The sequence below is a fragment of the Falco punctatus genome (genome assembly GCF_963210335.1).
Source record: "Falco punctatus genome assembly, chromosome: 14".
In the NCBI taxonomy this organism is placed as follows: Eukaryota; Metazoa; Chordata; class Aves; order Falconiformes; family Falconidae; genus Falco; species Falco punctatus.
The window spans coordinates 2,048,488-2,073,899 of NC_137594.1; the positions used below are offsets into that span (position 1 = coordinate 2,048,488).

A 25,412-nucleotide genomic window follows, 5' to 3' on the forward strand; every position below is an offset into this window, starting at 1 on the left:
ATCAGCAGAAAGCAGGGTGCCCAACCTGATAGCTGTGGCATCCAGAAGGTGGCTTGGCCTGGTGGGATTCATCTGCTGGAAGACCAGTGAGGGTGGTGTATGTACGCATAATCTGATTTGTGCACGGAATATAAATACTTGCTGTTGCAGACATGCAGCCTGTGGTTTTAGAAGTTCTTTTGTGAAAACAACGTTCAACCTCTCCACCACTGCAGCAAAAAGCTTCAGTAGAAAACCGGTTCTAGCAATTAGTGAAGGTTTTAAAAGGAACCTAGCAACTGCTACTGTAGTTTGATTTGCAGATTTTTATTTGATTTTTTTTTTTCAGTCTTCAGGTTTGCAGCTGTTGCATTGTATGGAGATAGTCTGCATATTGCTATAGAGAGAAAGGATGAGGGAGTCGTGGATCAGTGACTAAATCAGTTGAAATGATAATGGTAATGCTGCTGTGGGCTCTGCAGCAAATGATCCTCAGGGAAAGTGGAGCATGACTGGAATATATTTGGTGGTATGTGGATTTGGTGTTTGAGAGTAACCTGAGCTCACCTGTAAAGAGTTTTGTTACCAAGATACTTTCTGACCTAACTTGCTTTTGTCAACATTCGCACCAAATGATTAACAAATGATGCTCTCCGTGAGTGTGGTTATATAAAATGTTAATATGCAGTGTTTTTTCAGATCAGCTTTATAGCGTGCACAGGGCTTTAAGTCAAACTTCAAAGAAGGTAGTTTGCTTTATGGTTGAACCTATGAGCAGTTTTATGTGCAGGGTGGAGTGAACTTGTGGAGAATATTGCAGTTTTCCCACTGTCATAAAAAGTTATGATCCTCATGATTCAAGTATTGTTCTGTAGGTGGAGGAGAGAGACAGATGCAGAGGTCAGCGGGAGCGTGTACAGAGTAAGTTCAGATGTGTCAGTGGAGTGAATGCAGTCCTCTGTGTTCCCGGCTTGCTGAAACGGGTTCAAAAAGTGCCTTGTGCTCTTTCTGGGTCTTCCTAAGAAACCTGCACCTGTGTTACTTGCGGAACAGGCAGGCCATTTCTATGGGAAAGGAACTTGGCAGGGGGAACCGTGAAACGCGGCTGAGAAGGGTGCTTTTTTCCAATGCAGTATTTTAAACCGTTCTTAAAACGTGGCGCTTCAGAGTGGAAAGGAGACTGTAAGTCAGTTTATAACCTACTTTCTTTGGGCTTTTCTTTGGGGTACAAGCCAAGTGAGTTAAAGAAATAAATAAGTGGCTGCCTCTTGAATGAGCTTCATTCCAATTAACTTCACTCATGATTCAAAAGATATTTTAAAACTGAGATATATTCTGTCAAGAAAAAAAAGAAAAGGACTGTAGGCTAAGTGATCACGGTGGGAGAGTAGGGTAACCTTTTAAAGCCTTAATTGTGGGCTTTTCTAAAAGTATCTGACAAGGGGTTCTGATTGACCTGTGCCGCTTTTAAACTGCGGTGAGGTATAAGGCTCTCCTAGCTGTGGAGTCAGTGCTGCAAATTCTGAGGTATAAAACACTTTTCAGCTTTCAGTAAGTAAGTTATAGCTGATTAAAATAAGGCACTATTCCAGTTTCAGTCAGATCTCTATAAATATTCCAAGTGACTTAACCTCTCATTTAAAACATTTTCTACTGGGATGGGGAGGTATAAATGTGCTCTTTGTTTGCAGCCAGGAAAATTAAAGGATCACAACATTCAAAGCTGTACATGTTAGATCTTTGGAAAAATTGTTTCTTAAAGAATGTAGACCATATCTAAATGTGCAGATACCTTTGTTAAGGTGGTTTGTTTTCCATTCTGTTAGCTTGAAGAATTTTATTCTGAATACATTAAAACTTGGGGGGTGGGGTGGGGGAACTATGATCTTTATCTTTGGATGATCCATTAGCTGTTATAGATTGCCTTTTATTTATTTTTTTGTAAACATATGTGAATGTAAACATTTTATCCAGAATGGCCTTGCAAATGTTCTTGCATTAACATATATTGTCATGGAGAATAATTTTCATTTAACTGTAATTTGCTTTATATTTTCCTCCCTGGTTGCCATAGAAACGCAGTCCGATGTGCCAGTGACTACTCACAGGAGCTAGGTTATGTATTGCCTTTATAATGGACCTCTGTTAATCATGCTGCAGTTTTCACTGAAGGAACCATGATATTTGCAGGAGGCACTTTATTTATATAAACTGTAAGATGCCTGTGGTACCTTGGCTTAATATTCAGAGTTATCAAGGCTGCTTTTCTGTTCTGCAGAAGTTTTGTCATAACTATCATGTATTATGATGATTGTGGAATTGATACATATTTACTTAAATTTAATGTCAGTTAGACTTCATTTTCAATTTTAGTTTCATTTGCTGTAATAGCCTAACTAGTAACACACTTTCCTATGTTCAGTGTAGGATCTTAAATGTTTGAAATACAGCAGTGAAACATTTGTTATCCTTATCTGTGCATAAAAAGTTGACTTGCTTTTCATAATAATGTGTCTGTGTCTTTACGGTGGTGGTTGCAGCCAGGCAAACGCCTTCTCTTCCACCCCAAGCCTGGCTTCTAACAACAGTGAGCTTTGTCTAACAGAGTGATACCAAAGCACTTAGTCATGCTTATAAGGGAAAAAAAAAGTTTCCTTTTGGCTAAGAGCAGGTAGAAAGAGGGTGAAGATGGATTTTAGTCATTTGTTGCCTGTCTGTGGATTTTGGGTCTGTTTTGCACCTCTCATTTCTGGCTGCCTTGTCCATGTCTACCTCACACCATGGCTGCTCTTCTTCTGTACTGTGCCCACGTTTCCTTTTGATTTACTTCCACTCATGAACCCCCCAGGCTCAGAAAATGCAGATGTGAGCATTATATATGTCGACTGCAGCTGGCAGTGGGAAGCTGATTTTACAGCTGAAGATGGTGGGGCCATCCCAAGGCAGAGGTGATTTAAGGCTTTAGATGCTACCCCTGCATACAAGCTGTAGTGTCGTGGTGGGCTTTACCCTCGTCTGAAGGGGCTGGGGGCTGTAAGGGGTCCCGTAAGCACGTAGAAGTGTGTGCTTTCTTGTCTTTACTGTGACTTCACGGGTAAAGTACAACACGATCTCCAGGAGTATTTGTGCTCAGGTGCGTGATGATTTTGGACAGGCTGAGAAAACAGAATGATGCTGATCTCTGCCTTTGTCCATGACTTGTTGAATCCTTGGGAGGACTTGCCTTCCAGCTACCGAGATAAGAATCATGGTGGCATTGGTTCAAACTGAACTCGTCGATTAGGGAATGATTCATTTTTGCTTAGGGATGAGCTAAAGGAGAGAAAATCAACCACATGGGATTCTCTTTTGTCTGTGTGCTTTCGTGGCAGTAACCTTAAATTGTAACTGGAGAAGCAAATTTCACTTGCCTTCTGAATCAGACTTCTCAAAATGAATTTCTGGTTCAGTTTTAGGTCTTAAAGAAAATTTGTATGTTAGCCCTTTCTTTCCTGCTCTTCGTGGTTAGACTCCAATTGTTGGTTACCTAAGTCCGGATTACTCCAGGACGTGGATGCTTTCAGATACATATGGTCTCACAGTTATTTCTTGGTACTTTACAGAAAGAATTGGGCAACATTTTGTTCTGTAATGCAGTATTAAGAAACCAAGCATTTTTTTCTGTAATGGTGTATAAACAAGTAGTGGTAACATCCTATTTGGAGGAGGTAGGGCTAAGGAGGGAAGGCAGGGCTGAATCAAGGTTTATTTTTCTTATACCTACCCACCATATTTTAGTGCAGCTTTGCTTGCCTTCCATGAAAGCTGTGAGGTATTACAAATGAACTATGTTTTTTTGAGGTGTATAAGCACAGTGCAGCGTGTGTGCTGTGGGTAGGGAGCAGCCATTTTAATAGATGTTACTCACCTCTGTTCTCCTTGCGTATTCCCGTGTCTTTCACTCTATCATGTTGGTGCTCCTTTGCTGTTTACAAGAGGCGGATGTGATTCATAGTCAAAGGCCAATCTAATTTTAATAAAAGTCTGAAAAATGGCTTGTCTGTAGTCAGGACTTCTGGATTTTGTGTACACTGTCGTCCCCCCCTCCCCCCCCCTTTTTTTTTTCTACCTGTTGTCACATAAATGACAGAATTGACCAATAGTTTGTGTTCTTCAGTGACATGTTTATTCGGGATACTCAGATTTACCTCTTTAAAGGACGTAGGTAATGCATTATGACAATGCCAGCATCTCTAAGCTATCAGATGGGGCAGTCAGACTTGCTGGCAATTTATGAAATAATTAACACTTGTGCTAGGTAATTTGTAGGTTTATCTTAATTTATTGCGTTTTTGTTATAACTTAAGCTGCTTGAAAATCAAGTGATCCACACTAAATGCTTTATAATTTGGAATTATTTTGTTTGAGAGTTAAGTATGAAAATACGTAGTTGTGCAAGAAAGTATTACAAAGCAATTTTTCATGCTGATGTTGAGCTGATATTTCCAGTATCATAGGAACAGCCTCATATGGGAGTAAAGGTAAAGGTGTAGGATGTATGTTTAGCCCGTGGTTCAAGTCAAGGGGATGGTGTTACATTGCTAGAGCATAGCTGGGCATTCTGCTTAACTTGTTTAAAACAACCAACCAACCAAAATACCCACATGACCCATAAACTGTAGATAGATGGGTGTGTACGATGGCTAATTTGGAGACAGCTTATGTTTTTTGACTTCTTCCCAGGTCTGAGGCAGCTATCTCGGCAAACTTTTGAGGTATTTTTTTTCCACAGGTGTGGTCCTGAAGGGCTGCTTGGTGAATTGCAACGGAGCACAGTTGTAGGTATAAACAAATGCATGTGGTGACTAAGTTACCTTTTGTGGACTCATTGAATAGACTACCTGATTATTGGGTTAAACATTTATTGCTTAGGGAGAGAAGGGCAGAGTGGCTTTGGTGGCAGAGAGAGTATTTGACTTTCTGAAGCTTCACTTTGAGGATATTTTAAGGTTCACTTATTTGCTCTTGGGTTTGGTCTGACAGCTAATACGTTACCTTATCAGAAGTCATGAAGAAGTGTTAATCGCAGATAAAACATTATAAAGCCAGACTGTCGTTCTGCTCCCTCCTTTTTGTGGACACTTTGGTTGACTTTGAGCTACTTGCACCCCATGTCATGCCTTGAAGAAAGCGTTGAATTTAGCTTTAATTGTGCTAGAGATCTGGATGGGAAGAGTGCTTTCTAACACAGCCTGGACATGGTGCTGTTACCAAAAAACGGAGCAGATTTGCTTGGGACGGGGGGCAGTGTAGAGTTCAGAGGAGCTGCCTTGTGTGCAGTCATGGGAAGAGGGATTTCTTCAGGGAGTGGGTGTATTGCTTCCTTCTGCTCTGAACAGCCTCTTAATGAACTGCCCTCTCCAGGGTGTAGGGAGATTAACCTCCCATGGCTAACTTCAACCTGAGAGACTTCCACCGTATCGCTGTCTTCAAATGTTTGTGTCTAAAAATACACTTGTGCTGCTGTGCAATGGACTTGAGGCATGTTAGTATTATTTCTTAAAGGAGGCAGCTTGTGTTGCTGGATGAACTACTGTGTAAATCGTATATTTGCTATGCAAAATTACCATTTTGTTCTTCCAACGGAACAATGTTCTGGTTGGAATTCCCTCTCTGACAACAATAGCAGAAATGGGGTGGGGTTGTTTGAAAATGTTTAATGGTGAAAAGTTTTAGAGGAGCAAACTCTGCCAAGCTGTGCAAGGCTTCGCCGCGTGATTCCTTCTTACTGTTTAGTCTTCTGCAGAAACGTCTGTGTTCTCACAACTGGCTGGTTGAATGGTTTTGACCACTTCTGTCTCAGAAGCATTCTGTTTAAGAATGCTTTGTCTGTATTGGATCTCATTTGCTCTACTACATTCTCTCGTTCAGCTGTGTTCGTTTGGTTGTAATTTAGCACTTGCTTCTCTTCGGATGAGGAAGAATGAAAGCCTACCAGGCTAACACCTATAAGCAGGTGTTTTTCACGTTACTTTTACCTCTGTGTGTGATTTATCTTGGAGGCAGACAGCTTGCTGCCCTCAGTCCCTCACTGTAGTTCCAGACAAATTCAGATGTTGTGCTTCAGCATTTGGCTTGCGAAGTCTCAGTGGTGATGCTTCTGTTTATTATAAGGCTGTGTTTCTAGGTAACTTTGGAGAGTATTTTATGGTAGCAGTAGCACAAGGGCTAGTTTAGACAGTGCGGATAGCTGTAGGTGAGTTTAACTGCCTTGTGTGGAAGGACTTGGTAGCTGATCTTTTTGCAGCAAGTTTTAACTTGAATTCTTGCTGTTTGTGCTGCTGGGGAAGCTGCAGTGGGGCGTTTCGAGGTCTGGGATAAAAAATGACTTGCAGCAAATATTGCATAAGTAGGTGTAGCTTTGGTCTTGGCACTTGCCATTTTCTGTGTGTTCCTATGAGAGAGGCTGTTTCTACCTCTCAAAAGCTATTTAAGATTCAGGGTATATTTTCCTCCTTTCATGTTTGGCTTACCTTGACTCATTTTGATCCAGGAGCTCACCTGCTACATCTGCTAGACTTTTATCTGCTACACCTGCCTGTGTTTTCCCCAAGATCTGCTGTTGATGCTGATCAGCAATAGGGCTCAGTCGCAGGCTACGTAGACAACCTAAACCATTTGTAAGGAAACTTTCTTTGAAATATGGATGGCATTAGAGGGACTTGGTCTTAAAATTAGAAACTGTTTATAATGCACAGTTGTAGTTGTTTACCTTGAACCATAATTATCTTATTTCCTGAGTTAAAAACGTCACGTCAGCTTGCTGAAGCAAGATTTGATGACAAAGGAATTGTTTTTAGCCACCAGCAGAGCAAAGAACGCTTCAAATGTGTGTCTAAATATGATTTTATAACCTGAAGTATAGCACACTCAGGATTTTAAATTGGCTCTGGAAGTTGTGTGGGCTTATGGGTAGGCCATTTGGCCAGGGATCAAGGGACTGGGTTTAATCCTAACTCTGTCCTTTTGTCCTCTGAGCGTTTTCCTTGCCACCCTCTGTGCTGTTTGTTTGGACGGCAGTGTGTTTGAAGGAAGGGATATGCCCTTTCCCTAGGTGTTTGTTGATTTTCTCGGGGTGTGGTTTTGTGGCAGGGCTGGAGGGGGTTCACTGCTGCTGTGGCAGGGGGCGAGGCTCACCCACCCTCCCCTGCGAGTGCTGCCGCTTCCTGGGGTGCCCCGGCCAGCTCAGCCCCTTGGAGGAGCAAGTGGGAGACCAGTGGGCAGAGGGAGGCGAGTAGGCTTTCTGCTGGGCTGGCGGGATAAGCCAGGTTATGGACGAACTTCGGAAGTATCCCGAGGGATCCAGCAGCTGAGCAGGGGCAGAGATGTCCCTGCTCAGCTTGGCTCAGCTGTAACCAGTAACTTCGCCCACAGCCCTTGAGCCCCTCCTGAGGAGCTGGGGTACCACTGACGTACGCAGACAGACATTTGACTTCCTTGTTCTATTATTCAGTAATGCTCTCTGGTGAGTCTCTTGCTGAGGTGGCCTGTGTCCTCCTCTTGCTGTTTTCCAGTCCTGCTTTCTGTAGCTGGGTAGGACTGCAGCAGCCTGCTGCTTCATCACTGTTACCTGGTGCTGCCAGGGTGTTCATTTTTCAGGAGAAAGGAAAACGGGAGGGGAGCAACTTCTTTAATGATGGCAACTGCTACTTAAACTTGTTCAGGGCTTATAATAGAAGGGGTGTGGGGGGAAATCAGTGGAAGGTAGGTGCTTTCAATTTATGTGGTATTTTGAAGAATCTTTTTATTCTGACCTTAATTCGCCAGGACCTAGACAATAGGGGAGAGAAGTTGTGTGTAAATCAAGGAGGCACTTCCCCTACCGTTTCCCCTTGCTGTGTAATTTGAGGCGATTGTAAGGTGCTTGTCATAACTCTGGAAACTGAAGAGCTGAGTGCATTTTAACAATTGTGTTTTTCACGTGGTTTTCTGGGGAACCTCCTGGGTCATCAAGCCAGGTCTGCTGCTGCGGCTGGTAACGGTGTCGTCTAATCCTTATAATGACTGTATGTATCTGGTTGTGAGCCTTTGAGTGAGACCTGCATATTCTTAAGAAAAGAAACCTGTATCTGAGTTAGTGAAGTGTGTGGTTGTAATATTCATAACACTACACCGAATTTTCTTGGCTGAGGAGGTTGTATAATGCTGCTTGGAGTGGGTGATTGTGCACTCCTTGGGTAAATTTCCTCTGTTTTTCTCTTCTTTGATAGATACTATGTGTACATTTTTAAAGACTGAGCAGTGACTTCCTTGACTCCTCCTCGGCTAATTAGTATGTTTTAAAATGGGATACTTGCATCCTTTTCACAAATCAGCTTTCAGAAAGGAAAGGAAATAGTTCTGTTATTAATAGTAATCTGTATCCAGTTTGCCACTGAGTTGCATGGTTGCAAATGTTTGAGACTCTAAAGGTAACAAATGTGTCTTGTCAGTCTTTTTTTTCTTCTTTTTTTTTTCTTTCCTTCCGAAGAATGGTCTCTGTTTTCTCAATGTGTTAAAATTGAGCACAGAGTGAGAAATTGCAGACTCATCTTTTTAAATACAGTGGTGCTCTTCCTAGCCTAGCAGCATCATTAACCCTCCTTCCTTCCCTGAGAAGAACTTACAAAGGGAATTTGAGTGGATTTGAGTAGTAAGGGGCTCTTTGTAAAAGTTACAGGGAAGGTATTAAGTCTGATGGCAGGAAGTATGTCTTAGACCTGCTTCAGATTTGTATTTAGGAGGAATGACAAGGAGAAGGTACCTGAAATTTGACAGCAGCTGTGATCTAACTTTAAATTACTGGTTTAAATCCAGAGAACATACTTCTTGCTTTCACTGGGTTGTTTAATGCGAGCATCTTGAAGCTTAATTAGGACAGGTTGAAGCTTCAAGATTTTCTTAGCTTGGTCTCGTTCTGTTTGGCATGGTGGGTTTTTTTGAGCTCTAAGATGGGCAGTGCTTTTGCCTGTCTTCAGAATTCACCTTTGAGTTCTCTTTTGATGGTGTTTCAGTGTGTTTTTATCATGTGTCTTTTAGCTCTCAAATGGTAGAAATTCCCCTAGGCCACTGGGGTTATTTTTGTTTTTAAGTGCAGGCAGGATGGCTGTGATGAATGTAAGCTAGGAAACTGGCAGCTCAATTTGTTTGCCAGATGAATCTGTTGCAATTCTTTACCCAATTCCTGTCCACAGGTATCTATAAATCTGGCTGTTTTTTGTTAAAAACTTAAATTCTGTAGGTTTTTAATATATGGTAAGTTTTCTAGTAATTGCTTAATTTCTTTTAGTTTTCCCATAAACCTTCCAAATTGTCAACACCTGGGAATATTACTGCTCATGTGGTTGACTCTGGTAGTGCTAGTTTTCCTTTATTTCTACTTGTTTGTATGCCTAAGAAGAGCATTTGTTCTCTTTGCCTCCTGCCTTTTACGTGAACTTACTGAGGTTTGGTTTTGTGTTGACCTGAAATTCTTCTTCTGGATACACACATTCTGAAATGTTTGATTTTCAGTTATGTTATGCCTTTCATTTTACATGCCTACATGTATGTTGCTGTACTTAAGCTTTAAAAACAGTGCTATTCATACTGGCTTTGTATTGTCAGGCTACAGAATAACTGGATTGGAAATTTGCTACTTCTCAGATGGGGCTCAGCAAATGTTTAGGATACAGAGGTTGCAATTTCTGCTCATTATCATGTGAACTAAAAATAATCATGGAACAGTTTTGCTTTGAATATCCACACTATTGTCTGTCCTGGGTCTCTTCCAAATGGCTTAAGAATTAACAGCTTACTACACACTGAAATAAACAGCTTGAGGGTTCTGTACATCTTGTTGCTGAATTTTATGGCTGGATAGCTCACCAGTTCAGGTTATTTGAAAGTAGATATGATGCTGCTGTTCTGTGCTGATTTTCTCGGAAACGCATTCTCGTGGTCTTAATGTGTATATTCATTTTTGCTGTGTACCAGTAATAACAGTGTGTTCTTCCAAAGCAAGACAGTGGGTTTTTGCTTTGCACGTGCAGATAATTTAATAAAGAAATGAGCCTGATGATGCATCTTTTTGGAAGAGATTCAGCCAGGCTGGAAAGACCCAGCAGTCTTAGGTAATTACATTTCATATTGGAGCTCTAAAAAAGACAAATGATAAGGTCTGGGGGATTATTTGGAGGCATTGGGGCTGACAAACAAGGATGCCTATAGCTCCCTGGGTGGCTGAAGTGACACTGGATAACCATTTTTGGGTGCCTAACCATTTTCTTATTTCCATCCATGATAGAGATGGCCATTTGATGTACATTAATGCTGGTATAGGGCAAGCATTGCTAGTATAGTTAAGACATCTTTATCTGTTCGGTGATAAAAGTGTGTAATCTTTAAAGTATTTAACATTTTTTTTTAGAAGTAGGAGAGTTTTCTTTATTAATTTATGCAGACTAAATTGTAGCATGGAAAACAGCATGTCCTTTACACTGGCAGACCAAGCCTTGTCTCTGCTTGCTAGTACAGAAGGGCAAGCTGTAGCCTTGAGCTTCAGTCCAAGGTTGGTTAAAGAAATCACAGAAGCTGTATTTTGACTTAATACTTTCCACTCATCAGAGAAGCCACAGAAGAGGGTGGTAAGGGTGAAGGAGGAGAGATGAGGGAACATGCTTGTATATTTCCAGAACTCTTAACTTCGTGCACAGAATAGAAAAATCTGGTTCAGTGGAAACTGTTCAGGCTTGCTTTGCTCTTCTGCCACATCACACCAAGGAAAAACGAGTTACTTCAATGATTTAAGCTTTCAGGTTATGCTGGGAGCTGGGACACTTCTGACAGCCCCAGTTTTTTACCCTACCAAGTACCTTTAAGGCTGCTTTCACAGATCATTCTAGGAGAAATGATCGGTAATTTTAGAGGTTAGCAATTTGAGATACTCTTGAGGGCAGGGGAATTTAAAGTCTGATGTGAAGAAACCAGATAGCCAGTAGTAAAGTTGGTGTGTCTAGTAATTTCAGAGTTTATTGCTCAGCTACATGTTGTGTGTTTGTAAGGGTCAAACTCAGTGAAATGTTAGGCTTCTGCTGCTAATTGGTTTTTTTGTTTAATACAATTCAAACACAGATAGCATAAAAGTGTATAACTACTTCTTTTGACCTACTGAAATGAACTACAGAATTTTTATTTGAACTTCTCAAGTCTCATTTCTGTAATGGGACAGAAACCTACTGTACATAAGTGTCATTTCCCATTCTCCTTGCAAGCACCATGTTCAGAGTATTTGTGAAGTAGACAGCAACGGTGTGCAGATCCTCGGGGTCAGCCAAGAATATTGGTGATGGAAGTGGAGTCCAATCGTTGTATCAGTGTATAAATGCTGCAGCTGGTGTCGTTTAATGAATAGAAAAAAAGCACAAATCTTGAGGAATACCTGAAACACATTGAAAGTAGTTATTTGACATCACAGATTCTGGGTTTTTCACTGGGTTCATTCACTGGAGGTCTCTTAACAGCTTAGTTGTTCCTGGATTGAGACTACTGTCAACCTCCAGTTTCCTGTGGACTCTGTTGTCCATGTCAGACTTCCAGTTAAAACACTTAAAGGACAATTTGGTTCCACAGGAATTGCATCTTTCCCTTCCATCGTGCTTGTTTCGGTGGGAAGAATTGAGCCTCAGACTCTTCAGCCCACACAGAACTATCTTGATCTGTATTTTTGAGGACAGTATCAGGTTATTTTGTATTTTATCAAGTGGCAAAGATGACAGGAGCTTTAAAAAATGTAGATCTCAGCATACATGTTATCTGCAGGGCAAAATAAAGGAACTTTTGAGAACAAGAATATGTTACCTACTTAGTTTCTGAAAGCTATCAAATTAAATTTTACTTGATGTTACAATTTTGTCATGATCGAACATACTGAAAGGTGGGTTTTTTCCTTTTTTTTTCTTTTAAGTACTAGTGGAGTTCTCTGCACTTGTGTAATTGGTACTGTATGAGCATAGCTGGCTATTAAAATTGCTTCAGAAATATTTGCTTCTTTGTAAATTCTAGTGAGTGGCAGTTTTTGTAGCTCATATCACTACCGGAAATTTCTTAAAATGTAGGGACAGCTGCATGCGTGAGCAAGTGTGACTGGTCTTACTGAACAACAGTTTGCTCAGCATGCATTTGTTTGGAGGTGGTTGGTCTGTAAGCTGCTGATAGGATGCAGGGCATTTCAGTTAAAGGCATGTTATTTATCTCTAATTTCTGCCTAGTTCTTGGAAAGAAATCTCCCCCCCCCCCCCCCCCCCCCAATCTCCAGTGCAACACCTCTCCTTTTCCTTCCTCTTTCTAAATAGCGTCAAGCTGTGTAGAGTGGTCTGGGTGTGCTTTTCCAGGCTCTTGAGTGAAATTGCCACAAATCTGATGATCTTTATTAGCCGTATGTCTGTCAGCGGGCTGGAGGAAAGCCCTCACTGCTGCGGTGGGCAGGACTGTTCTTGGCTTTCAAGGTGGTGTGAGAAAAACCTGCAGAATGAAGGGGAGGCAATAATTTCTACACTGTTTTTGTATATGTGGCATTTTATTTTTTTCCTCGAACTCGCCACTTGTCTGGATTCTTAAGCGACATGGGTGCTGTAACCAGGCAGGAATAGAATCCCTGTTGTTGCAGAAGGTTCCTACAAATACTCCTAGAAGATCTGTAGTTGATAGTAAGTACAGGGGGTTGGCAGTGCTGTCTGCTTATGGATTCCCCCCATTTTCATTCAGATTCTTGAATTGTAATGTGATTTGTGTTTTTTTTTTTTTTTTTACAGTTTCTGAGAATAAGCGTTCTTCACCATTTCAGCAGGGTGAAAGATCAGTTTTTGTATACAGGGTGCTGTGCAGGCAGTCTCTCACAGTTGTTCTGAGCATGCCTATGGGGGTGCGTTGGAAACCATTTCTCCCCCCACCCCCCCCAGTTTGTTGTGCCTGTGCCTCCTTGAGTTCTGTATCTGAGGTAATGGAGCATATCTGAAAGCGTGAGCTCATTGGTGTCTTGTGTGTTCCCCAGTGTATATTTTTACTGAAGCCCTCAGAGAGATGCCTTATTGAAATTCTGTCTCTCCCTGAAATTATTTTGAGGGAAGCAGATGAGCGCTGTGGAAAAGGGCTGTCCTACTCCCTAGAGATTTTTTTCCATTCTCAAGTTGGTCTAAACCAGAATCTAAATATCACACTGATATCCTGTTATGCTTCTTAGTTCTGCATCACCATAAAATCTGAATTGATGCAAGCCTGTCTTTAAATCAAAATACAACTTTTTGCTTCAAAGAAGCACTAATAAAAAATGTAGTTGCTTGTGGGGAGTTTGGCCTCTTGGTTGCTTGAAATGAGGCTTTGGCAGATGGCTTCTTTCTTACTCCCTGTAACATGGAGATTTAAGTAGAACCCTTTCTGCATTCTGTTGATCAAATTTAGAAATATCTAGATGCATAAAATTGTTGAATCTTGAACATATTTTTTAATAGTGACCCTTCTAAGTGACTCTGCGCCTGTACAGAACTGGTCTGGTTTTTTTTTTTCTTTTATGGCTGACATCAGTGTATTGAGCCACCTTCCACCTTGCTGCTGGAACTAGTTAGTGGTCCTCTGCCAGTTTGCAACTGCCTGGCCAAGCTGCTTTGAGCTTTGATGCAAGTAGACTATAGTTATCTTAATGCAAGTATACTTGGGTTTTTTCAGGTCACATCTTGTGGTTGTAAAGCATTTTCCACCTTCAAATACTGATTGCTGTGAAGTTACGAGATACCCTTTTATTAAAGAAGTTTGAATTACTTAATTCCTGGATTTTTTCAGTGAAAGCCAGCAAAAGCTGTACCCTGCACTCTTGATCTGAAGCTTATTGATTGGTGTGGGCATGCAGCAAGAAGAATCAGTAAGTGATCTGTGGGGAGCTGCTGAGGACTTACATGGTCAGTGTTACAGAACAAGAGTTGGTGGGAGAATTTAGAGGCTGAAACTTTTTTTTTTAAATGGAACTCTCTGCTTACCCAGAGTTTCCAAATTACTTCACATTAATGTAAAATAAAACATCACAGGTCTTGAAAGACTGAGCCTGTTTTTAAAACAGAACCTGGTCACCTTGAACACTTTAATTATTCAGGATTTATACTACCATTTCAATGTGAAGGAAGACTGAATGTCTGCCATTTTGCATTGCAAAATGATTTCTGTGTAACTACAGTTAGCTCGGCATGCACCAGAGTGTTGTCCAGTGGTGAGCGTTTTAAGTTCACAGAAGGGAAAACAAGGATTGTAATGTTAGTTTGTGAAGTGATATGTTTTTGTCAGAAGCTAAGAAAATTGAATGGATAAATGTGTCTAACGTTATTAGTTTAGGCTTTTGGAAGTGCAGTTAGTTTTAAGTTGACATATAGGATACTGCACAACAGCAGTGCTGTGTGAGGGACCCAAATACGTATAGCCAGACAGGTATTGCCCATGATCTGTGCGTTGGGCATCTTCCACTGAAGTATTAGCTGTACTTCAGAAGTAATTTCATAACCATTTTGTAAAAAAAAATGAAAATAATGGTACCCTATTCCTTATGAAAGTTGTTTGGCTCATATGTGGTCACTAATTCAGTGTTACAACACTTAATGTATGTTTTATATATGAATTAAGTAATGAATAAAATTGCTCTACATAGGCCAGGAAGCAGGTGTAAATAGAACTTCACAATTGTGTATCAGTACGTCACTGGACAGGATTTCTGTAGACTTTTTGATAATTTTGCTCACAATTGATCATAGTCACTGCTGTCAGCAAGTAGCACTACTGAATTTTGAGCTAATGTATTTGGAAGTTCAGCTTCCCCCCAGCCCCAGTTTATCTTTTATTATTGTTTAAGTGGATAGCTCTTATTAGAGTTGTGACTTCTGTTATGGAGAAGAAGAGTATAACAGGAGCAGAGGAATCATGCTGGAAAAAATGCTGTGTGGATATTGTCATCACACTCCATAGGACTGCAGTTCCCCATCAGGGGATCCTTCAGTGCCCCAGGACTCGCTTGCCTTGGGAAGACACAGGAGGTAGCTGTATGTCTTTATCTCCTTTGCTTTTTTGAAAGAAAAGTGTCACAGAACTTTAATTTGTTTCCTTTTTTGCTCCTTTGGAAAAGTTCACCTGCTGCAGGATTTACTTTCTTTGAGTCATGACCGTGCGCCTTTGTATGTTCCTTTGGATTTTCTGGTTTTACTTTGGCCTGCTCCTTTTAGCTGTGGTTCCTAAGGCTTTCCTCAGCTTAGTTGGTAGCAGCTCTGGGCTGGATGCAGCTGTGTTCCTCATCTGGAAATCTTCCCTTTGACTTTTCATCAGGGAGTGAAAGTTTCTCAAAACAAACCAGGCTTTCCCAGGGCTCCCAGTCCCCTCGGCTCTATATCCCGGTCAGCCGTGCAGTCTCTCCTGGATGGTTATTTAAAGACCATCCTGTTGGAAAGCAGGTGTCCAAATCCAGCTACATCAGCGAAGTGCTTTGTAAGGTGATGGGCAGCAGTGAAGTATAAAATTGAACTGCAAGTCATGAGCTCTACATAGGCCAGTCCTGTGGACTGCGAAGTTGTGAGAACATCATAGGAAACTAAATCTGTTGCTGTTTAAAGAAGCGTTGCACTCTGGAGTGTGGTGTGAGGGAGCTGGGCCTTGGAAGTTGTGGAGGCAGAATTCGGGAGGATAATAATAGACTAAAACAAGGTTTTAAAAGTAGTGGTTGGCTGTCCCAAAGGAGCTCCATGGTAAAGGCATCTGTGTGTGAGAGGTTTTAGAAAAAGAACACAAGAAGCGGAATGTAGTTAGGAGGGGGACCAGTATGTGAAGGTCCTAGGAGTTAAGGTGGTGGTCAAGTTGGGGAGCTTCGGCACTTTGTAAGGCGCAGCTGTAAGTGGAGCAGGTGAATAAAAGTGGTTGGTAGTTTTGCTGAAATGCACGTTTTGTACTTTGTAGTTCCCCACTTGTAACTTTATATATGCAAGGTTTTGAGTATAAAATTGGTTTTTAGAACTTTTCCTTTCAGAAGAAACCCAAATTTTCCATTGTCAGCTGGAACAGGGGTTGGTCACTGTGTCCCTTAGTGTGGTTTACAGAGTCTAGAGATCAGGTGAGACGTGGGATTTGAAGAAGGGAATTTGGCATTGAGCACTATGGCATTGGCAGTTAACCCTTTAACCTGTTTGTCTGAACCAGAATAACTTCAGTCGGATGGGGCAAAGCCCAGTGCCTGTGCTTCAGGTTACTGCTGCTTGCCTGGCACAGCTGAGATTTAGCAGTTGTAGTCTGCGGTACGTCATCAGCTTATTTCTTTTTACAAAGTTCCGCTATTGAGCTGCTTTGCTGTGGAAGCATAGCAGAAGCTCAGGTATTGCTGTTATATATCTAATGCATGTTTTGAAGAAATTTTGCTTTTTTGTTTGGAGCACATATTGACTCTTTCCGTATTTACAGGTCCCTTATGGGTAGAAGTAAGAACCCGCTAACGCTCAGTGGATATCAGGAAGCGTTTTGGTTTGTCATGGATGTAAAAAAATCCTGGGATAAGACAATGTTTTACGTGTGGCTCTGCCCACGCTTTCTGGTCTTCCACATTGCAAACCCTCAAAAGTGCTTATTTGTAGTTCGGGCTTGCCCTTGCTCATATAACTTGTACGGGCTCCTACTGAGCTGTGCTGTCTGAAACTTGTCCCCTCTGCAGCTGGGGAGCAGGTCAGAGCACCTGAAAACCAATATTGACTTCTGTGGAGATCTCATCTGGAACAGACTAGTTTGCTCTGGCTGGGAGAGAAATTTATTTCTGAGCAAACGTGCTTGTCGGGCATGCAGGCGAAGCTGGGTGACTCACAAGAGAGGCCGGGTTTAGCTGCAGCCCCAATGCTTGTCAGGCAAGTTGGGTTTCTGCACGCGCTGACGTGACAGTCACCTGAGACTGCTCAGCTCCACACAGCTGAGCCTTCCTCTGTCGTGAGAAGTGGTGAAGGGCTCAGGTACTGCATTTCGGGCTCAGAATCGTCTGCCAACCCTTTCATGTACACATTCAGTTGCCCAGTTAATGAATGGAATTCCTCATTGCTGTGGGTGCTGAGAGCTCCGGCTGGTTCGTGCCCGACGTCAGAATTTTCACTTATGGGAATTTGTAGATGGAAAAATATCCTTGAAAAGTGCAGCAAGACCTGTTAAAAAAAAAATAAAAATAATTAGAAGCTTGTAATAGATTAGCTGCTATTCAGAGCAAGGATCTGAAGGTATGTTTAAAAAGAAAGTGCTTGTGTCACGGGTAATTCCACATAAGTTGTTCAAGTAAGTGAATTACTGGGACAGGGCACCTGGTAGCACAACGTGGGCAGTTCACTCTCTCCCTGCGTAGTCTGTCGGTTCATGGGTTTCTCACAGTTGGGGGGGTGACATACATTTTTTCCGTAAATAAAATGACTGTAAAACCACACAGATGGTTACAGAAACCTTGAGACAAGTAAATTTTTCTTCTAATCAAATAGAAGAAAGTTATGGAACTTGGCTGATGCTCTGCTAAGCTTTTCACAGTTTCTTTTATTATTCTGGTTGTGCAGATTCCCAATCAGAAACCTTATTTCTGGATCAGGCAAGGATTTGTATTTAGTAGCCTTCATGTACTCAAATACAGCATGCTTGTGGTGAATAAAATTATGTGCTTTAACTTTCTAATGAACAAATTCCTCTGTTTTTCAGATTACACAGTGTTTTTGGGACACATCTCTGTTGGATTTTAATATATGTCCTGCTAACAACAGCTTTCAACTATGGAATCGGTAAATACTTACCTTGCTTCTGTCCAAATTTCCTGTTTTATTACTGAACAAGTGCTTGTGTCCATGTTGATGTGTTTGGATTGGTTTTGTGCTGGTTTACCCCCTCTACCCCCCCGCCTTTTTTTCTTTTATTTTCTGAAATTTGAAGGTAAAAATTGCAAACTTCCATGGAATAACTTAAAGGTACTAACCCAGAATATATTGGGAAAAGTCTTTAGTTCTAAGATGCCCTTTCACTTTTACGTAACACCAAGTGTAGCCAAGTTTTTCCCTAACTTAAAGTTAACTTTCCTGTGGGGGCAGTTCCAGCACTGGTTTGTCCAACAGACTGTGTAGTTTGTTGGTGCTGTTGACTTCTGAGTGTTAAATACTCTCCTGCCTCTAGTATATCATGGTTCTCTACTTTCAAAAAGTCTATTTAAGAAAAAAGTTATTAAAAAGTGCCAGTTGCACAGTGTTATGTCTCCTTGTGATTAGTATAATTGAAACAGATGGCACCTATGTTTCATTTTGGGCAGAGAAACCTCCCAATATGCCGAGAGTACAGTTTGATTTTGCATTAGGATTCAACTTTTTGGTAGCATCAGCAGATGTAGAAATAATAGGCTGTCTTGGAGTGGAATTTAGGGGAGGGGAAAAAAGATTTTTGCCTCAGTATTTCTGAGAGAGGTGGGTGCTGTTCTCTGGAAAGCAAAATGATGTAGCTGGTAAGGAGTTTGTTCTTGCTGAGTTTTTTTGCAGTGCTGGCAGTTTGGTGTGTTGCAAGCTGAATAAAAGCTGTTGTTTGCTGCTGTCCATGAGCTCAGCTTTGCGGTGCCTGTCGAGGTGGTGTTATGGAGGGGAAGCGCATTGGTGCAGGGTTCAAGGTCATCCTCAGTGTGCCCAGAAACGCTATGGAGAAGGCTCTCAGTGGATAACCTACGGTGTGTTGCTTCTGCTGTGGCACCTTGGGTACTTGGCTGACCTCTTGGTTTATGCTGCAGTGGGATTATTTGTGTTGAAGTTGTTAATACGATAAAAGGCCATTATTGAAGGAGAGTTTCTCTATGTGGAAATACAGGTCTGCTCTGTTAGGTGGCTTTGAAAGCTGGTAAGTTTCTTTCATCCTGGATTTTCAGAAACCAAACAAAAGAATCTTACTCCTCAGTGTTCTATTTAGTAAATCTTAGTTATTTATTATTTAGCTTGTCTGTAATAATTCCAAGGTATTTAGATGGAGAGAAGATGTTATTTCAGTTTCCCTTGGTGAATATTAATAGTGGTAGAAGCCTTTCACAGTGAAACAAAACGGACTAGGCATCAGTAACTCTCCCCTGCTGCAGTTAAGTAATTAAAGTGTATCAAGTGTGAGACCTTTTGCTGTAGTGTGCAGTAACTCTTTCTTTAATGGGTGCTCTGCAGTCCCCTGAAAAACTGAACTGAATCCTAACATCAATTATAAACCAGGTTGTTTACTACCTATTGCATTTCATAGTTCGTTACGATGATTTTTCATTTAGAGTTTTGAAGTAAATGGTGTTTTGCTTTCCTGAATGCAAACCGTGCTTTTAAAAACAGGATAGAATTAATTGCAATACCTTCCACTTTATCAAAAACTTAATAAATGTTCAAACATATTTGCACAGTATACTTGCCCACTGGGCAAAATGGCTTGCTTCCTGACAGATTACAGAGCATTACGGTGGCTTGCATCTCTCCAGGGCCTTTTGTCTGCATCACCTGCCTTTTGGCCACTAATACCTTTTAGGATTATTACTGAGCTTAAATTATGCGCTGCATTGCTGTGGTTGCTGCCCTTTAGAAAAGTTTGCCATGTAGGCTTTTCTCCATCTTTAGCCCTTTTCTCTTTGGACATTTTGTACTTTCTCTGAAGCTGCGCTGTGTTGATTGTGGGTCTAGCTGAAACCGTGGATGGAAGAACTTGACAGATGAAGGTTAAGGATGTATCATGTGACAAAGCATTCAGACTGCAGAAAGAAATAATTACTTAGGAAGTCAGATGTTTCTCTGACTTCTGAAACAAAACAAAGAGTGATTTTGCTTTGTGGGTTGTGTGAGCCATGGGAGGAGACAGTTGAGTGACCTTTTCCAGTAAAATTGGTTTTTATCTGCTGTTCTGCAGAGACAGACTATTGTGTTACTTAAAATGCATACTGGTCTGGGGTCTAATAGCTCCATTCCTGGGCCCCTCCAGTATGGAGATATTGGCGAGAAGAGAACATCAGATCCTCCAGTGCTGGCTGAAAAAAAATTACCCAAACCTGGCGTGTTCTGAAACTGTAGAGGTGAGTTCATAGGCTTTGTGCTGTCGGGGAGGCTGTGGCATACACGATCACTGCAGTGTATCACGCAGGTACCAGCCAGTGCGCTGATGTGCAGTTTATGCCATCCTCTGAGTAGCCCAAAGATTGAACAGAATTAATGTCTGGCCCAAGCTTGAGTAAAAACTTCTCCTAAAAAGCAATGATTCTAAAAGCAGGTCATCATCTTTGACTCCTGAGGCTGTGCATGCTTAAAACCCTGGGGTGCTTCCATACCCAAGTGCCAGACTAGCAGTGTGATGATGTGTCACCTTCCGTCTTGTCTGAGGAGAAGCTGTTGTCATGAAAGTGCTCAGCTTTTGTCACTTGTCCATTTGTGACCATGAGAATGAGGTTGCCTTTGCTGTAAACCTGTGAGTGAAAATGCACTGGGGCACAAAACTGGTTTGGTTTTTTTTCTCCTCTGTCCAAGCAACATGATCTGAAGAATGATGCACGGATTCCCCACTGAAAGGGACTAAGGAGCCTGACTTCCAGGACCAAGTTTACCTCTGTAGTAAAATCCTGCTGTGTTCACTATTCCAACAATGCTGTCCCATGCTTTGAGGCTTGGCTAATGGAAATAAAGCTTCAGTGCTGGAAGGGGACTTGGAGGGGTACCACTGTGCTGTCCCCTTTGGTTGCAAACCTAACGCAGGGTGTTTCTGTCCCTGGGAGGTGGTTTGTTCCCATCACATATGCCAATACCACTGCTTGTGATGGTGTGCTGTTAAGCTGATGCCCAAGATATTCAGCATTTAAATAAACCTCTAAACATTTATGTTTTATGTGGACTGTTTGTGGCATGATGTGCTGACCCAGAAGTAGTTGCATTGGTGCAGCTGGAGGACCAGTAATGTTGTGGTATTTTGCAGGGAGGGAGCAGAGGACCTTGTTCCACCGTAGGAAGTGCTATGAAAGTCTGAGATTTCTCCATCTTGGTAGATGGCTCCTTTATTGTGAAATACAGGAGATGCTACAAACATTGCTAACCCTTAGTTCTCTAAAAGAGACTTACAGGGTTTTGTGCATGTTTTTAGGTTCTCCATCCCCGTGCCCCCCCCCCCCCCCCCCCCAGCTTTCTGTAGTAGAGGACCTATCTAAATGAGTGGAGAAAAAGGGAGCTCAGTTGACTGTGTGAGTTGCCAGCTTCATGCAGTATGAGCAGCCGCAACACAGCACCTCTCATGCTGCAATGAGTAGGACAGGTATTTTCTCACTAAACAGTTTTGAACAGTTTCCTCAAAACAAGCCAGGTCCATCGTGGTAGCTGCTTTTTGCTTGTTGACAGCAAGAAATTGCTCCATTGCACTAGGCTTGTTTTGGGGTTCGATGACTTGACTGATTTGCAGAGCTGGTCCCCAGCGCTGGAGCTGATGGCTGGTGTGATTCGCGCTTTCCTGATGTCTTCATTAGGGGAAGCAGAGGGGTCAAGGCTTTCTCCAAGCAGCAGAGAGATTGCAGTGGCTTTTGATGGTGGTTTTGGCTGTGGTATTTTTACGGAGTTCATAATGAATATGTAGGTGTAAGATTAAAAGAATGAATAAGGTAGGGCTGCTAAACAGAATTGCTTTTCAGAGCTGCAGCCGTGCCTTGTTCTGACCTCCTGAGAAGGATACAATTGTAAAGCTGAGGCCCATAGTGGAAAAGCAATTACAATACATGCTTCCAGGATTGAATTGTCCTCTGAAAAAAGTCAGATGCTGCAATAATGGTAGTGTTGTTTAGGTGAAACGTGACTTTACTTAACTGCTTGGTGTTTTTCTATTAATGTTCTTTAATATGTTCATACACAGTTTTCAATTTTCACTGCTTTGGGGAAAATAAAGCTTAGTGTTCCACAAGGAAGATATTTCTTTGCATAGAAGTGTTCTTCTGAGCTCTCTGGCTTTTTTCCACATCTTTCAATTCTTATCCCTTCCGAATTAGAGGGGTTGGAAGATAACACAACAGAAGTGCAGCGTATGTTTTTTTTTTTTATTTAAGATGTTGGTCACAGCCGAGCTGAGCAGGGAGGCTTTCTGTGTGGGTCTGGGGTACGGTTCGAAAGCACTGTTTTTTGGGGTGAGAAGCTGATATGTTATGAAGCAGTGCCTGGAGAGGAGGGGTGGGGAAGCCGTGTGCAAGTGGAATTAGTAGTCCTATGTAACATTAAAGAACTAGAGCTGTGACTTGTGGGTTTGATTGACTTTTGCTGTGGTTTGCACCCCAACCCTGAAATGGTGGAGCCCTTTCTGTCATAAAAAAAATCAGATTTTGAAAGTGCTGCGCAGCAGCTGGGTGGCTCTTTGGGTGCAGGTTTGCCTGGAGTGATTCAAATGAGGGAGTTTGGGTTTGTGCTGCTGCGTGGCTCAGCCAGGGAAGGCTGCAGCCAGGGTGGACAGGAGATGGATTGGTGGAGAGTGTTTCCTACCCAGTGCTCTGCTCTGGCATTGTGCTTGTATGCTGTCGTACCTGCATGAATGCAAGGTGGGTTTCCATGGCCCTTAGAAGTGGTAAACTTTTCTGCCTTGTCTATTTTGTGCTCTGTAATGGACAGCACTGAAGTTAATCTGAATTTAATTTTTAAAGCTGTATCTTCACAGTAAGCAGAAGTTAAGCAGAGGTGGCTTTATTGTGAGCCTAGATTTCTAGCCTGGCTAGAACAGGTGTTGAGTTTTTGGATACGAAACACTGCTGAGACATGCAGAAAATCCTTCCTCTGTCCCAGTGAAAAAGCTGGATTCTCAGATGTAATCTTAGCCTAAGTGTTTGATTTGAGCATATGAATTGCTGCTTTTACAGTTCTCTGTATTTTATCAGAACTTGTTAAGTTGCCGGTGTTACTTACATGCCACTTTTGGCAGATGTCACCTACATGCCCTCAGTCTGGACGTACCTTTTAGTAGAAGTGTAGGTAGGGAGGCTCCTTTCTTATGTCAGGTGTTAGAGAGTGGAGCGCTTGTGTTAATTTACTTTCACTAACCTTTCCACTGCTAATAAGCTAACCTGGCCCATGTGCATAGTGCAGCCTTTAATGAACAGATCTGAGCTAAGCAGGAACTTCTTTGAAAAAATGTATTGCTTGGCTTGTTCTTTGGGTGTAATTCAGATCTGTGTGTTCACCATGGCATAGAGGGAGTTCTTGGTAAGAGCAGTCCACCACCAAATAAAACACTTGTCTTTGTTCTTGTGTTCTGTTTAGAACTAGGCAAAGCTGTGGCAATAATTACCTAAAAAGAGAAAAGGTTGGTGTGTGTCCCCCGCCGGAATCTACTTGGTTTTGAAAATTTATTCTCCGAAGGGGCTACATTATGACAACAGAAATCCTAGTTTTTAAAAGAAGTGTACTTCTGAGTTAGGGTGTTTTAGGTTTGTATCAGCTAAGGACTCTACACTTAAAAATCACGGTTGCGTTTAGAAACAAGCTTGTGACATAGATGGCACACAGGATCATAATTTCCAGTAACTGGCGGAGTCTTATTTCTTGGGGGAAGATTCCTGAGAGACATATAGCCCAGGTGACACACGGAGGCACGATTTTGGGAAGGGAATCTGCAGGTTATTTGGTATGTAAATGGCCAGTTAGTGTTTCCGTTTTTGTGCAGCAGTGTTCCTGGGAGCACCCTCTTCTGAAAGTAAAAGTGCTTCCTCGCGGGTTCTGGTGTGGTGGGTGAGGTGCAGCCTTTGGAGTAATGGTTTTATTTATTTATGAGTGTTTTGTGTAGCACCAAAGTTTATTCTTGAAAGGGACTGAAGTTACAGTCTCCGCCCTGAGGAAGTGACACTCAGGGTGTGAGATGACAGGCTTTGCAGGGGAACGGCAAGATTACACAAAATACGGCTGAAATCGCTTGTTTTCAGAAGATATCCATCATGCTGTGATTAAGTGCAGATGATGCATTTGGCAGCAAGAGGTATGCAATCTGTTCCTACCCGAAGGAGCTTGCAGACCAAAGGCCTGCTGATAAGACCAGACTCACTGTTGTACTTCTTGAATGAATAATGGTTTAGGGTGTTCTTGTTCCATTAACTTTTGCTCTTTTAAATAATAGTGTAGACAGTTGTGAGCCTGGTGATTTTGACATTCAAATTCGTGAATTCTTTAAGTCGGGGGAAGTAGCTTTTTGTGGGTTTGGGGGAATGCATTCCTGTGGCATGAATACTGAGTAGATGCATCAGCGACTTGGGCATCTTCCAACCCCAGCCATTCTGTGATCTTCAGTGGAGCCACAAGTGGGACAGTTGGTGTCCGACAGGTAAAAGTCAGCTGCCTGACACCCCTCAAGGTGGGAATCGGTGGTGTGAAGCAGCAGGAAACACAAGTCTGAATTTTATGGAAACCTTGCATGGAAGGTGATTTGGCTGAACCACTGAAGTGTCTAACACCATAACAGAGAGGTGCAGTCTGTTTCTGTAACACGTACATACATGTAAGAGGGGGAAATGATTATTGCAAGCAAATGCAGAATTGAGGGATATGCTTTATTGATCCCCTTAGAAGGGAACTCCTTATAAAAACAGGAGGTGCTTCTGAAAAGTAAGTCTTAATTGTCAAGTGTGAAGATGGAGGCTAGGTGCCATCATTATTTCTGTTCCCTTGGTTAAGTTCTTGGCAGAGCTTTAATTTTAGAAGGACAGGACGACAAGGGCTGAGATTTGCAGGCTCAGTCTAATTCATTACAGGCTTAATTAGATGCTTTAGAACACAGGTACTCTTGAAAATTTTTGCAACGCTGCTTGTTATCCCTGTTTTATAGTAGTGTGCTGGACTTCTCCAGAAATTCAAAGATCACTGAGTTGTATTTAACAAGTTAATGTTTTAATTAGTATTTTGATCTTGTGTTGAGACTGGGCAGGCTAATTGTTTCCAATTGTGGAGATGTGCAGGAGCTGGGAGAGGGATTTCTTGGGTGTTTTGAAGAAACTTGCATCTTGTGGACATTCAAGCGAGTGAGGGTGTGTAGGCTGTTGCCTGTGCTCTTGGTGGCAGAGGCTCTGAGGGGCTTGAATTCCCAGAACCTCCCCCTGTGCCTGGGTGTTTTGGGAAGCTGACACGCCTGGCTTTTCTGTCCTCAGAAGTGGCTTTGGTTTGGTAGACAAGTACTAGAAGCTCTGCTTTTACTCAGAACTGTTTAATCGACATTGCCTGCCTTCACCGCTGCCCAGGCTCATCCCGGCTGTGGGCAGATGGCTGCAGGCAACTGCATCGGGGCATTTTGGGAAGTCACAGCCTTTTTGAGAGGGCCGTGGCAGAAACCAGAGAGTAAAGCAGTTTTCTGAAGCACTGTGGGAATGCCTAAAACTCTCCTCTTCCCCTGGGAGTGGTGGTCTCAGCTGT

The 25,412-nt window shown here is 42.1% G+C and overlaps 1 protein-coding gene across 7 annotated transcripts in view; it reads left to right on the top strand.

Moving 5' to 3' along the window:
* The window catches only part of ANKRD11 (ankyrin repeat domain containing 11), a 159,731-nt gene that overhangs the window by 9,429 nt on the left and 124,890 nt on the right, over positions 1 to 25,412 (top strand). For 6 of the 7 annotated variants that reach the window (XM_080364843.1, XM_080364841.1, XM_080364845.1 and 3 more), the window contains one exon: positions 17,713 to 17,792. The exons of the other annotated variant lie outside the window; for it this stretch is intronic. The gene's annotated coding sequence lies outside the window, so the exon portion shown is untranslated. The remainder of the gene's footprint in view (positions 1 to 17,712; positions 17,793 to 25,412) is intronic. 7 annotated transcript variants of the gene reach the window in all.